Source organism: Tupaia chinensis, unplaced genomic scaffold (assembly GCF_000334495.1).
Source record: "Tupaia chinensis unplaced genomic scaffold, TupChi_1.0 Scaffold000139_1, whole genome shotgun sequence".
Classification (NCBI taxonomy): domain Eukaryota; kingdom Metazoa; phylum Chordata; class Mammalia; order Scandentia; family Tupaiidae; genus Tupaia; species Tupaia belangeri.
Genome location: NW_006159609.1, coordinates 803,146 through 818,098, shown reverse-complemented (window position 1 = coordinate 818,098; position 14,953 = coordinate 803,146).

The window sequence follows — 14,953 nt, the reverse complement described above, 5'->3', positions numbered from 1 at the left end:
AGTATAATAAAAATCACGCCATGTTTCCTGTTCTTATTTATTGCCTAACTCAGTTAATTACACCATTGTTTGTGGTTGCTTTTGGGCAGGGTCGATACAAGTAATTAGATCATTCACAATCTTTAGAAAGTTATTCTCATTCCTTGTGAAAATATCAATATCAGATGCAGTGTGCATGAGTAAAGAGATATGGTGAATTAAACATAACAAGAGCCTAAGATCAGTGAAGTAAAAAACTGAGGCAATTAGAAAGATAATTCAGACACAATTTTTCATCCCTGAATAACCAAGAGCAATAATTTTTGTCAGAAGTATTCAGAAAAAGGTCTCAATTCCTTAGCAAAGCCAGAAGCATTAGGGAATCATGCACTTTTAGAGATAGATGGATCCTTAGGAGTTGTCAGACTGTTCTCACAGTGACTCCTTTGTACAGATCTGTTCTAAATGAAAGCTCAGTATCAAAACTTTTCGGTAGCATGATGAAGTATAAAGGACTTGTCAAAGCCTAAGAAAAATGGGCTTGAAGTCCACTTCCGTCCTTCGGCAAATGACTTGACCTAAGTGAACCTCTGTTTTCTTGTGAGTAAAATAAGAATAATGACATCTACCTCAAAAATTGGTTGTGATGACAAATGAGATGCAGCTTAAATTTAGCATGTGGTATTTGTATACGGGGGCTGTAGTTTGTTAGTCCTCTCCACCTTAAATACTAGGAAATGAGGTCGCCCCTTGGAAATTAACATTAGAGCTGACATATGCAAAATCACTGAACAAGTCTGGATACTTTACAGTCCAGCCTGAACTGGTTTGTATCTGATTGAATTCATTAACATTTAAAGAAAGAATGTGAGACTCAAAAGAGGAGTAGAGAATCTCAAAGGCATTCCACATCTAAGGATTTTCAGGAGGGTATTCAAATTTAGCCAATAACCTACAAGTCCTATTTAGGAAAAAATCCTGTGTGGAAAGGTTGGAAGATTTTCTACGAAGGAATTTAAAATTTCTATTTCCATGGATGCCATTGCCCTTACCCACAGATGTGGGGTCAGGGTGTTTGAGACTAATGCCTTTAGACCTGGTCTGCCTCTAGCATCCCTTGCCCTGATTCCATGCTTATTTGGAATCCATGTAGGTCACCTCCAGCAACTGTCTGCAGTGGTCACTTAAAGGTTGAGTATTCCAGTCCCTGGAGCCATCATTTCTTATGGTAAATTCATAAACTGGTATTTGAGTTTTATACCTTATTTTATGAACCTGCTCTGGATGATTCTGCCCAATAGAAGAGTCTGCTCTTTGTGCTCACAAGATCAGCCTGGCCTCAAATTGAGAAAAATTCACCAAGGAAATAAATGTCCCTCAATGAGGAAGATAGGGAGATAGGAGTCACATTTGATAAGATAACCCAAGATCAGGGACCAGCAGTTAGCGTAATGGCTATGTTGCTGGACTCCCACGTAGTCGACCATGGTTCACGTCCCGGACCTGGTGGCTTAAAGCTCACGCCGAGCACATGTGCGTGCGTGTCCAAGATCTCAAGAGGAGAATGGTGGAGATCTCCCCAGGTGGGGTGATTTCTCACTCTCTGTCTCTCTGTCTGTCTGGCGAGCGCACGCGCCCTATAGCGAGAAAACCTCTCCAAAAAAAAAAAAAAAAAGAAAGCCAAGACAGTTTACAAAAGGTAGATAGCAAGTGCATTAACATTGAGAACAACTGGGGCTCAATCTCAATGGGGAACTCAGGGAGACAAAGCAAAGCATGCACAAAGTTAGTCCTTTCCCTGTCACGATAGGCAAGGAAGATGTACATTAATCCTCCAGCTCCCTGCTCTCTTTGGCTGGGAACTGCTCCCTGATGTATCAACTCCTGGCGCTTCTGGTCTCTTGGGGCCCAGGGGCCTAGAGAATACTCTGAGGTGAGAATCATAGAGGCTTTCAGTAGAACTTGTATTAATGGGGCAACCCACAACATCTTCTATAGAGGTAGTCATGAGAGAGTATAGCAGTGTGTCAAAATGCTCATGACAGCCCATCATTCGAAATAGCAATCCAGTTCAGTCAGAATGGTAAAAGCAATGAAAGACTTCTTTGTGGTTTCAGCTATGGCTTCTGAAAGGACATCAGAAGTAAGTGAAAGCAACTCTGAAACTGATTCTATTTCTCTGCATCCTAATGTGATTAGAAATGTGATGGTGCCAGCAGTCTATTCCCCCAGATCAATGCTAAATCAAAGTACTGGAGTCTTGGAGGCTGGCAGGTAGCCTGGTGGTTAAAGGCACTGGATTCCCACGTGGCTCACCATGGTTCAAGTCCCAGACCTAGAGACTTGGTTTCTCACTTTCTCTCTCTCTGGTCAAATTAAAAATAATAATAACAAATGTAATTAAATATATATTTTTTTACAGTACTGGAGTCTTGCCTTGTGTTTCAATATCTGGCAGAAATCAAATCATGGGAATCAGCCAGATGACTCCAATTTAATTGGGGTAACTGTGATCGATTAGCACACAAATCCCAACTTCTCAATACTCATGATGCAAGTAATGCAATGTTTTCTTACATTTCTCCAATTTCAGATTCACTGAAGACTTCCCCACCCACTCCAATTTGTGGCAAATTCAATATTTGTTGGAGGATTGTTAGAATGAGGGTTCTTTTATCTCTCATCTTGAATGCTATAAGAACATGGCAGGGCAAGGGGAGTGGGGTTTCTACTGTTTGGAATTATGACTTCATCAAATCTTGAGTAGGGAAGAAACAAGGTTATCACAGCTTATCTGTGTGCCATCCTCACTCCTGGCGGCTGTGTGATGCCTTGAAGGAGGCATCTGATGTTCCAGGATACAGTAGTTATCCCTTGCCCAGCTCTCTGCCCAGGAAGGTAGCTCTCTGGGGACGTTTTGGGAGTCTTGGAAGCTCAAGTCAACCCTAGTGCTTCTTCACACCATTTTCTCAGTCTGCAGTGATCCAGTCTGCAGCGAGTCAGATCACTCTGACACGCTGATCTGCCCTTTTCTCCAGGATCTCCCTAGCTAACCTGCAAAGCTAAAAGCTTAAACTTGCCCTCTACTCCCTTGTTCTTGAATGAGAAAGCTAAACTACCTCGTTGGAAACTGAATCTACCAAGTCAGCCTTGGTTATTTTCAACTTCCCTTTTTTAGTCTGTAAATTCACAGATATTAGTAAACACAAACTCCAAAAGAGGGAAGTAAAAAATAGTGACATAGTGAGAAGGCAGTTGGGAGGCTAAGACACAACTCCAAAGATTCGCCACTACTAAAAACACCAGCAGGTATCAAAGATATCTCTGTGGCTACAAGTAAGAAAAATACAATTTCTAGCTTAGAATTCCACCAGAAAGTTTCACGAGTTAGAGCTTCTCACTTGTATGAGTGACTGATAAGGTTGTCACCTTCATTTCACAGGCAGCTTCCAGCCAGTCTTGATGTCCCAGAGCCTCCTTAATCCTCGTCAGCTAAAATGACCTTAGTCAGACTACTGTTCACGTAGTACTTAGAGACACAAAGAATTCAGAGGTTTTCATAGATTTGTTACTTTGAAGTGTCCATTACAGTCCCCCAGGTCCTCCATTGAGTCCACTTTGCTGCATCTGCAGTGCAGAGAATGATACTTCTATTGATACCATAAGATTACTTCAAGAACCTCATTGAAAGGTTTTCTAACTGTATAAATAATTTATATCTGCATATATGGAACAAAAGTCTTTAACATTTGTTTAGTACAATAATTTTGCCATCTCAATGAAGACTTGCCAAAGGAGTTTGTTAAAAATGTAACTTATTATTTATTTATTTATTTATTTATTTTTTGGAGAGGTTTTCACTATAGGGCGCGTGCGCTCGCCAGACAGACAGAGACAGAGAGACAGAAAGCGAGAAATCACCCGCCAGGGAGGATGGTCACGCCGCAATCCCTTCTCCTCCATTCTCCTCTCAGGATCTTGGGCACGCACGCACACATGCCCGGCGTGAGTTTTAAGTCACCGGGTCCAGGATGCGAACCGCGGTCGATTATGTGGGAGTCCAGCGACATAGCCATTACGCTAACTGCTGGTTCCCAAAAATGTAACTCTTAATCTCTGATTCTAGTTCAATAGATTCATTGTGTGCCTCAGGGGTCTGTGTTTTTAAAAATGACTTTCAGATGCAGGGGTCAGAGGACCACATTCTGTAAAATGCTTCTTTGGTCCTGTGTGTCAGGCAATTTGCTAAAAGCTCTAGAGACATTATTTTAGCAAACCATCAAGTCAATGCTATATTGAAACTATTATTGGGTCATCAGAAAGTCATGATGCACTTTTGCATAAAAAAACATGTCATGACTTTTCTGAAACCTGACATTAGCCTCATTTTATAGGTGAATAGATGGGAGCTAAGAAAGAGAAGTTAAAACCCAAGGCCATTAAACAAGTATTAATTACATCCAAAATTAAAATTAAGTTACATCTATGCAGTTGCAAAACCCAAACACTGTATTATGTTACAATATAAAATAAATTCTAATGTTAAGGATATTTCAATTGTAGCAAAACTGGCTGTTCTTGAGTGTACTTTAGGTTAAAAAATACATTCTTTCAGGCCAGCAGGTAGTGTGCTGGGTAAGGCACTGGACTCCCATATGGCTGACCATGGTTCGAGTCCTGGCAGCCTGCTTTCTCACTTTCTCGCTCTCTCAAGCACACAAGTACTATACCAAATTAAAAAATAATAATGAAGCTAAATAAATAATTTTTTAATATGTTCTGGAGCCTGTGCCCAAAATCCTGAGAGGAGAATGGAGAAGGGATTGCAGCCTGGGGGTAATTTCTCACTTTCTATTTCTGTGTCTCTCTCTTTTTCTCCTGTGAGAGCATCTGTCTGATAGCAAAACTGTGTCAACTTATGTGTCAGTCAGCTTAGTTAGGTTATAACATCCTCTCGACAGTAGTGACTTAAAACAAATAAGTTTATTTTTCACTTCTCCAGGCCCACCTTCAGTTATGCAGGGGGTTCTGCACCATGCTGTATTCATTCAGGGACACAAAGCGGTAGAGCTGCTACCATTTGGAACATCACTGCCCCCTGTGGCAGAGTGGGGAGACAGAGCTAAAAGGCACCAGCATTTCTGCTCATGTCATTAGCCAAAGCAATTACTTTCAGTCATGCTTAACTTTTAGAAGGTACAGATAGCAATTCTGTCCTGTACTCAGCGAAAAGCTGAGGGTATCTGTGAATAGCATGATAGATTAGAAACTATCATACTTAGAGAAAGAAGACCTGAGTTCAAATTCTAACTTCAGGATGTATTAACTCTGTGACTTTGAGTAAGTTAATACATCTCAGTTTATTTTCTAAACAGGTGTAATAATACCCATGCTGACTGGTTATTGTGAAAATCAGTAAGAGCACATAGGTGAATTATAACAGCTCAGTGCCTAAAGCATAATAGGTGTTCTCACTAAAACTAGCTGGAGTGGAAATAATCACTTTGCTGACTATAGTTATCTTTTACATATCAGTGATGTTTCAGATTCACATTGTTGTTACTTTATTTTCACATTTAAATTCAGAGATGGTGTCTAATAAAGACCCTGTGTAGGAAAAAGGGAAGGCTGTTAACTAGCTAGTGTGAAAGCTGACACAGGTGAGGAAAGCCAGTAAATAGACTCCCAGGTAGATACTTGTTAGCAGAAATATCACCTTAAAGAGGTGAGGGCAGCAGGACTGGCCAAGAAAATAAGATTACTTGTGTTACAGTAACAACCAAGACCACATGTATGGGCGCATGGCAGGCAGGATGGCTTCATAGGATGCTTTAGATTGTGGCATGAGAACCAAATCTAATCTTGGCCAGGTGTTTCTTTGGGGGCAATTGCTGGAGAAGAACTCTGCTGAAAGCCACAACCAGTCAACACTTGCTGTGGAACTAGGAGAATGAGGCCCTCCAGCCTGACAGGAGGGACCTGAGCAGCCTGCCATGGCACCTATTCTATAAGTAAACTTGGAAATGGAATAGTCTCTACAACAAAGAGACTGAGGACTGTGACTTCGCATTATCTTTCATTAAATTTTAAGCCTCCTTTTAAATAGTAAATTAACTGCAATGTTTAATGTTTCAGTATATTAACAGTAATATTTTTAGAAAGATGAATAATTGATGTAGAACCTAAGTTATTTTCTCTTGCCGCTCTGTCATGCTCATCTTGGAATAATTGACCTCCTAGGGATTACTATCAGAATGATAGGTCAATGGCAAAAACAAACTTATTTTTGCGATAAATCACTTCAGAAATAATTCCTAGAAGGCAAACATCATTACTCGGCTTATTTCTGCCTTGGTTGAAATCCTTCCTAAACTAGGGGTCAGCAGGTGGCAGGTGGTCAGGGTGCTGGACTCTCCCACATGGCTGACCATAGTTTGAGTCCTAGACCTGGTGGCTTGCTTTCTCACTTGCCCTCTCTGTCTCTCTGTCTCTGTTTGTCTCTCTCTGTCAAATTAAAATAAATGAATGAATAAATAAAATTTAAATAACTCTTTTAAAAAAATCCTTCCTAAACTTGTACATCTCTGGCTGGACTATCACACCTCTCCAGGACAGCCTGAGGATATTCTCATGAGGCACATTGACCCCTAGTCAAGACCAGAGGGTGTATGCACTCACCAGAGAAAAGAGAGAAAACATCTCCCAATGGGCCCTGGTCATACTGAACCCTTTTTCCTCCATTTTTCCATCCTGTCAGGATTTAGGCATGCATACAGATGTGCCTGATGTGTTTACAAGCTGCCAGTGCTGGTATTCAGATTATAGTTGGTCACGTGGGATTTGACTCTCTGCACACACTTAACTACTGCACTATGAGATTGGCTCTAACATTATATTTTTAAATAAAAATTATGTTTGCTTCAAATCACATGAAGACACGAGCTGATTTTGCTGTATTTTTAGAAATAACTTCATTGGACAATTTGAGAGGCCTCTTCTTAACTAATGCAGATTTCCCATTTTGGGTTGATTATGATTTATTTCAAATTTCACAATTTTTATAGTGTAGATATATATCGATAGCAATTTCTTGGGACATAGATTAAAGAAAGGAAGCACATATTTCTAGAGTCCAAGGAGTAAATTATATTGCCTCTTAACCTTCAATGAAGTTTTATGACCACAAGCCATCTCCAAGTATCTTCCAAAATAGGAACAGAGTAGAATGTCAGTAAGAATAGGATGTGAAATCATGTTTCTCAAGTATTTTTTTCACAGACTAAAATCTTTTCACATAGTTTCATAATTTGTCTCCTGTAATCCAATTTTCAAGAATAATATTTGATTAAGATACAGAGGTTTAGAGAAGTTAAAAAAAAAGGAGGGGGCAGGCTTAAACTTTAAGATGTTGGTCTTTACTTATCCATGTAAACCACCAATGGCCAAAATATTAAATTTTCTGGACTTAATTAGAGGAGCTCTATGGTATAGAAAGGTATCTGGAATCCAGAATCAGATCCTCATTCTAGCATGTGCTAACTCTATGAAATTTGGAAAGGACTTAATGTTTTGAGCCTCAGATATTTTCTCTGGAAAATCTAAAATACCAGTGCTGAGTTATGAGGATAAGGATAATATATAAATGTATAGCAGAAATGGAATATATAATCATTTTATTCTACTTTGTATTTGAGACAAATAAAATAAACTTTTTGGGGCTTTCAGATCTAACTTTCTGTAGTTATTTGAATGATGAATTCAATAAATATGCCTAAATAATTGTGCCACCTCCCCGGCTACTTAGCATGAAACTAGTGGATCCCTGGCAGTTACTCAGGAGCCCTGGCCAGGGGCGGGAAATGCTCTGACTTATTTGGCTCCTCCGTTTGTATAATTAGGCTTGGACCTCAAATGTCTGTGTGTCTCACAGGCAGTTTCTGACAATAAGAACATCAAATACCTCCTTTATTTTTCCCAGTGATGCCTTGGTATTAGTCCCAGTATACTTGTTAAAAACTCTTCTTCTTCTACCTGACCCATTTTTGTATGGGATATTTTCTCCACTGTTGGAGCTAGTTTTAATTAAAGTTGATGATTCTGGGGTGCCTTCCACAGGCTCCCTGATGAGTGTGATATAAATGGACACAATAAACAGACCATCTAATATTGATAGTCTACAGCTGCATCTGCTAATTAGGACCAATAAAGGCTTTGGGGGCAAGAGTTCCCATATGACACTTGTTTAATTAAAGCCTTTGTCTGCCCTACTCAGAAGGGTAAAAAATGCTCCACTTAAAATGTACTGAAAACAAACATAGCCATTAGAATGCAGAACATTCCATAATAGCCCCTCATGGCTCCAGAAGGAAACTTTTAGGGCAAAATAATATTTTATCTCAATAATACGTACAATGTTATCGTTGTCATTGTTTTAATTAAACTGCATAATTCATTCTGTTTCCAAGTACACACATACACATATGTACATAAGAAAAGGCCTGGATAATAGTCTTTAAGAGGGCAACTGGTTCAAAGATGAGCCAGGGAGGATTGGGGCAAGAAATATGTGGAAGAAAGGCAACCCCATAACTCTAACCCCAACCTAACTGTGAAAAATACATAAAAACAAGACTCAGGAGACTGTCTATGAAGTACCTGACCTGTATTCATTATAACTGTCCAGGTCATCCAAAGTGTAAAAAAAAAAAAAAAAAAAAGTCTAAGAAACTTTGATGGCCAAAAGGAGCATTAGAAGTCATGAAAACCAGCAGTTCAGTTAGCGTAATGGCTATGTCGCTGGATTCCCACATAGTCGACCGCGGTTTGAGTCCCGGACTCGGTGGCTTTCACGCTGGGCGTGTGTGAGTGTGTGTCCAAGATCCCAAGAGGAGAATGAGAATGAAGGAGAAGGGATTGCGGCGTGGCCATCCCCCCTGGGGGGTGATTTCCTCCTTTCTGTCTGTCTCTCTCTGGCTGGCTGGCAAGCAACAAAACAACCCGCATCCTAAAGAAAACCCCCCCCAAAAAAAAAAAAAAAAAAAGAAGTCATGAAGCTGACTAAACATACCATGACACATTGGATGGGATCTTGAAGTATGGAAAGGATGTTAAGTAATAATTAAGGAATCTTAGTTAAGGAATTAAAGTATAAACCTAAGTTAATAAACATGCATCCATACTGAGAAATGTACTGTACTTCGTAGATATGTAAGATGTTAATAATACAGGAAACTGAATATGGGGTAGATGGGAATTCTCTGTCCTGTCATGACCATTTTGATGTAAACCTAAAATTATTCTAAAGGGCTTATTTTAAAACATAAAGTACTGCAAGGGAATTATTGTATATTTTTATGCTTTATTTCTTCCATGAGTGAGAGAGATTGAGAGAGAGATTGAGCAAGCATTCTTAACAGGTTCTTTTTTTCCCTCTTTCCTTTTTTAAGAGAGATTTTTGCTATAGGGCACTTGCACTTGCGAGACAAAGAGACAGAGACTGAAAGTCTTAAATCACTCTGGGGGGATGGCTGTGCCACAGTCCCTTCTCCTTTGTTCATCTCTCAGGATTTTGGGTACGTCCACACATGCGCTCAGGCTGAGTTTCAAGCTGTAGGGTCTTGGACTTGAACCATGGTCAGCCATGTGGGAGTCTAGCACCTTAACCACTGCACGACCTGCTGCTCTCCTTACCAAGTTCTTAAAAAAATGATGCTCACCGAGCTTGAGCAAGCCCCAGGTAATGGGCACATGCATGCCCAGTGTACTCAGGGAAGTCTCCAGATGTGAACTTGGAACCTCCCATGTGGGGTACCTGCAGAGCCTCACTTTTTACCCTGCAGCACTGGCTGACTCCTATTGTATTTCAAACGCGTATTTTTTTAAATTAATATTACAAAAGATACTTTTAAAATAGATTTCTAGAGTTAGGTCTGTGTGTATCCATTTTAGGTTGAGATGTTAAGAGTCATATTTATTGAAGTATTTCATCCACTTCAGAATTTCTGTCAACTGCTATGTGAACAGATGAGAAGTTGGTTCAGTTGTATAGGATTCCTTCATCCTTCCTCCTATCCCATTCTTTGGATACTTCTGTCATTTCATTTACAATGTTTTGGATTTATATACTGTTCTATAATAAGAGCGCCTATAAAAACCCAACTTTAGTTTTCTATTTAAATAATTTCATACTAATATTTTTATCCCTTTTGCATTATAATGTTTCTTATTTAAAATATGTATCTGTTGATTCTCTAAATCTCATTTGCAAGTAGAATTTTTTTGCTTTTGTTTTTCAAGAATAACTTATGGGACCAGTAGATGGTGTAATAATTACGTTACTAGACTCCTACATAGTCGACCGCAGTTTGAGTCCCAGACCCCATGGCTTAAAACACACACCAGGCATGTGTGTGTAGGTGTGCCCAAGATCCTGAGAAGAGAATGGAGGAGAAGGGATTGTGGCATGTTTATCTCCCCAGGAGGTGATTTCTTGCTTTCCATCTGTTTCTCTCTGTCTCTCCTGTAAGCACAGGCACCCTATACCAAAAAATAAATAAATAAATAAATAAATAAAATAAAATAAAAATAAGAGAGAGAGAGAAAAGAAAGAAAAAGAATAATTTATAAGCTACAGATTTAGCCAAGAGACAGGTAAAGGAAGGCCCTGCAGGCCATAAATAAGAGCTTCGGTATTATTCAAGGGCAAAAGTATCGCCTTAAAACCCACTTTTTTGTCTCAAGGAATTGGAGGGAGCAAGAACAGAACCATGGAGATTAATTAGGTGATTATCATTTGAGTCCAGGCCCAAGAGGAAAGTGGTTCAGACCAGAGTGATGGCCGAGAAAGGGATAAAGGAGAGCACATGGACTGTGGAGGGTGAAGAAAGAGCACAAGATGCAGCATCAGCTTTTTTGGGCTGGAATTCCACCTCTGCAGTAACAAAATTGTGTGACTGAGCAAGCTGCTCACTTTCTCTGAAGTCTGTTGCTACATCCAAAAATGGAAGAAGATATAATAAATTATTTAAATTAAAATTTTAAAATATAACTCAAATATTTGAATTTTTCAAGCTTTTTTGAGAGAGTTGGTATACAAAAAAACCACACATCAATTATAGTATTTGGTGAATTTGGACATATGTGTACACTTGTGTTACCATAACACAACCAAGGTAATATTCATTGCCATCATCTCCAAATTTTTCCTTGTGTTTATTCATTTTTAGGTTTTGTGGTAAGAACACTTAACAGGGGATTTATCCTTCTTTTTTATTTTTAAAGAGAGATTTTTGCTATAGGGTGAATGTGCCACCAGAGAGACAGAACGCGAGACATCATCTCCAAGGGGATGGCCATGTCACTATCCCTTCTCCTCCATTCTTCTCTCAGGATTTTGGGCATGCATGCACATGTGCCCGGTGTGAGTTTGTGTCACCCATTCCGGGAACTGAACTTTGGTCGGCCATGTGGGAGTCCAGCAATGTAACCTCTCTTGCCCTGGGATTCATCCTCTTAACAAATGTTTTAGGTTTGTAGTATCTTATTGTTAATAACAGATACTTATACAGAAGGTCTCTGAAATTTACTCATCTACTAATGTAACTTTAAACTCATTGAAATACTTATTTCCTGAGCTCTGTATGCTAGAAAATATCTATACATAGTTTTATGCTTGAAGAAAATATAGCTGGGGATGAAGTTATTGGGCCACAGTTTTTATCTATTAAGAGTTTGTTCTTGAGAGCCAGCAGGTAGTTAAGATGATGAACTCACATGGTTAACAGCCATTCGATTCCCAGCCCAGTGGCTTGAAATCATTCTGATGTGTGCACCTGTCTGCCCAAAATCCCAGGAGGAAAGTGGAGGAGAAGAGATTGCAGAGTGGCCATCTCCCTGGAGGTAGGGGAGTTTTCTCACGTTCTCTCTTTCTCTCTCTCTCTTCTTCTACAATGAGCATATGTGCCTAGAGCAAATTAAAAATAAACAAAACAACAGTTTTGTTTTCTTTGATATTTTTAAACAAATTCACCTCCTAACAAATGAATATTCTTTTGTACCCTTTCATGTAATTTAGAGTTCTCTTTGGTTCTTTCTATTATTTATCAATAATAATTTAATTTTATGTTCTAGAGTCTAAAATCTGCTCAGGGTCTGTCTCTATAAGTAATAGAATCAAGAAAGAGCCTTTTAATTTTTAAATAACCCAGGTGTGTTTTATGATATGTTAATCTGTCTTTGTTTCTGTAGGACATAAAGGAATTATGATGATCACAAATAAAAAAAAGATCATTTCTCTCTCTTTGGCAACCAGCCTACTTTCCTGGGGAGTGAGGCTGTGGGCCTAGCTATAATATGGTCAAGGTGCTTCCAGATGTTATTCTTAATATATAGAATCTTACTCCATTGTATAACTTCTAAACAACATTTAGGTATAGAGATCATTTGAGAAGTGGGAAAGAGGGTTTTCTTACCTGTCACAAAGGACTGTGGAGATACCGACATACTGGTTCTCTATTCTGTAGCCATATTTAGAAGAGGTCACCCCAAGTAGAAAGAAGGCCTACTCATTCTTTGCATTATTCACTGTCTTGTACAACAGTGCTGGTTCTTTCCTGTTCATCTGCATGTCCAGACAGACCATGACATGACAGAGTGACTACTTATACTTTCTACTTCTCTCTGAAACAATGTCTAAGTTTTTTTTTTTTTAATGTTTATTTATTACTTCCATGAGCAAAAAAAAAAAAAAAAAGAGAGAGAGAGAAAGAGAGACCATACCCTCAACAGGTCCTGACGTCATAATCTTATCTGCAGCCTCAGCCCCTGATCATGGGCACATACATGCCCAGATTACTTAGGAAGGTCTCAGGACATGGACCTGGAACCTTCTCACGTGAGTCAGCCTAGCAGGATACCCGGCTTTATCGCTGTACCACCATCCAGCCCCAAATATTTAAGTGTAAGTACAGATAGAAATTAAACTACTACTTAAAGATGTTTAATTAGTCACTCATATTATTTTACTAACAAATACTTCTGGAGCACCGAGTACATGTTGGTATATGCAGAAAGGCATCACCTAAGTTCTGCTTTTTCTTAGGATGTAAAAAATCAGGAGAGAATATTGTTTCCACTCATAATGAGAACATGCTAGATTGCTTGCAAAATTAGAGACCTTCTTTGAGCCTATTAGAGAACTGAGGGGGGCAAGGGAACTTAATGAACTTAATGAAATCCAAAATGTGCCATGCCTCTCCAATGACAGGAAGAGCTTACCTCTGATAAGTCAGAAGAGGAAGGTGTTCGAGATGTGGATCAGAAGGAAATAGATGGAATTTTTAGTAATTTTTAAATGCTAAAACACTAAATACTGAACTCCACCTTTACTCGCTTGCTTTTTCCTCTGGGCCCTCAATAAGGTTACAAAAAAGATGAGGCACAGAGAAGAGAACATAGAAAAGATTCTATGGCTCAGGCTTACTCAGCTACCCAAGCCTGACAGTGAAACAAGGTAACAGCACAAAGCCCCCTGCTTCCCAGGCACGGAGTTCTGGTGACAGCATTCTTCTACTGGAGGAAGGGCAAGAGGATGCCCCAGGTCATTCCTTTCCAGAGACAGGTGCACGAGGCCACCTCAGTGTCAAGAAGAGCTGTGAGGAACCCTCCAGCACTCCAGGCCTTATGCCTAATTATCAGGGAGCATTATTCCACTCCTGAAGGATGTGACAACAGTAGAGCATTGAACACAGCTGCAGCAATGCAAGGCCAGACCTAGCTCCCCTGGAGACTACACCGACCTAGACCTTGTCCCCAACGGCCCGACAGAATAAAATGTATGTGATTTATTGCTTGTGAATAATATTTACCTCTATCTCCACTGTTCTATTTCCACAAAGTTTGGCATTCAATGAATAATTATGAGAAAAATACAAAAAGGAAAAAAAATGGATAATTAATAAAAAGACATCTGATGGAACCATAGTCTGACAGATCCAGCCATGCCTACTTGTTGAACTTAAGGAACTTCAAAATAACCATCATAAACACGTTAAAGTATCTACTCGAAAAGTTAGTTAACAGATGGGAATTTCAGAAGATAGATGGAAACATTTAAAAGAGCCAAATGGAAGGACTAGAAATGAAAAACATCTGTGCTTCTGGATTGTACTCCCATGTTTCACTGGAATCCATTTATTGGACTGCTTACTCCCTTTCATCCTACAGCTCAACATCTGAGGCCTGGGATTACTTTGCAGGCATACGTTTATAACACTGTTCCATTTGACTCTTCCTTTGCCATGGTCTTATCTCTATTCTCCAAGAAAAAGAGGAGAATACGGAGGCAGATGCACGAGACAGAAGTAAGCCAGAATTGTTATCAAATTGAAGGAGAGTAAGTTATGTTGTTGGTTTTGAAAACAGGGTAGGCAGAGTTTACCACCTCCTTGTTTAATAATAAAGACTCCCGGGACCAACAGGTGGTTATGTCGCAGGGCTCCCACATGGCCAGCCGCAGTTTTAGTCTCAGTCCCAGTGGCTTGAAACACATGCCGGGTGCGTGTGCGAAAAGAGAATAGAGGAGAATGGATAGTGACATGGCAGTCCCCCATGGGGGGTGATTTCTCGCTTACTGTCTTTCTGTCTCTGTCTCTTTCTTCAGTGAGCCCATGTTCCCTATAGCAAAAAACAAAAACCTATAAACAGTAAATAACAATAATAATAGTAAAGACTCCTTTTGGAAATCCCAGAGCACTGACTGATATAAGACTATGAGTTAGAACAGTCAATTTACAGATACAGGGGATCCTAGTTGTCAACATTTTCTAGGAAAAAAAGAGCATGAGTGATCCTAATGTATGGCACCAGGACACATCTACTCATGGGCATAGTTATAGTCCATAGACTATACCTGTTTTGTAACAATTGATCAGCCATTGGTACAATAGTTACCTTCAAGAATACAAAAGGATGAATG